A 1125-nucleotide genomic window follows, 5' to 3' on the forward strand; every position below is an offset into this window, starting at 1 on the left:
TGAGTTCCAGGACAGCCAGGGCTAAACAGAGAAACCCTGTCTCCAAAAACAAAACAAACAAACAAAAAAAATAATTTAGAAAAATCTAATCATACATTTAAGAATATAAAAATAACTTTCAAAAAATCTAATTCTCTAATCTAGTTAGAATCAGATTTGACTTCATTTGAGTTATTAAAAAACCATGAAGTTGGGCTGTAGAGATGGCTCAGTGGGTAAGAGTGCTGACTGCTCTTCCAAAGGTCCTGAGTTCAAATCCCAGCAACCACATGGTGGCTCACAACCATCTGTAATGAGATCTGATGCTCTCTTCTGGTCTGTCTGAAGTCAGTTACAGTGTACTTATGTATAATAATAAAATAATAAATCTTTAAAAAAAAAACAAAACATGAAATTATAGTAGCTCAGTACAACGTAGGTTCCCTTTTCCTTTCTCAGTAGCGTGCTCTAGGAATGAACTGCACAGGCATGAAGTGCATGGCAGGCCCACACTCCTCCTTTCTTTTTTTCTGTGTTGGAGTCTTCTTGCCAAGGTGCCTCATGGTCCATGATGACCTTAACTGTATCTACAAGAGATAAGAGGCAAGTGCCTTCTGTCTTAGCAAACTAAGAACACTTGGGTTAACTAATTATGTTCATGATCTCGAACATGCAGTCTTTATAGTCAAGATTTAATTTGCCAAGTTAAAATACAGAATTTCTATTATCAAGAGAAAAAAAGAGCAGAATGGTTCATGGGGCTCACCTACTGATCTCTGGTACTTCTGCAGTATCTTACCAGAGACATCTCTTTGAGGGGCCTGAAATTTTCAACATTTCTAATGCTTTGCACAAGGAGATAGTTTTATTCTATCTTTTCTAATGAGATTTGTGTGGTAATGGCCTTGCATTAAGACTGCTACAGTAGTCACTTAAATACTACAAAAATAGTAGTCCTTGTTGCTAAACTTGGAATTCCAAGGCACACTTATACCAACTGTTGTGTCTATAAGAAGCAGTGGCTCCTAGGGCTGGGTGTTTGAGATTCTGCAATAGGAAGCACGCGTATCTTTTTTTTGTTGTTGTTGTTGTTGTCTTTTTTTTGAGACAGGGTTTCTCTGTATAGCGCTGGCTGTCCTGGAACTC

At 37.8% G+C, this 1125-nt stretch overlaps 1 protein-coding gene across 2 annotated transcripts in view; it reads left to right on the plus strand.

Annotated features, from left to right (window-relative positions):
• Sec62 (SEC62 homolog, preprotein translocation factor) overlaps window positions 1–1125 on the plus strand; it is a 28901-nt gene that overhangs the window by 18930 nt on the left and 8846 nt on the right. The gene's annotated exons all lie outside the window — the stretch shown is intronic.

This window comes from Mus pahari, chromosome 4 (genome assembly GCF_900095145.1).
Source record: "Mus pahari chromosome 4, PAHARI_EIJ_v1.1, whole genome shotgun sequence".
In the NCBI taxonomy this organism is placed as follows: Eukaryota; Metazoa; Chordata; class Mammalia; order Rodentia; family Muridae; genus Mus; species Mus pahari.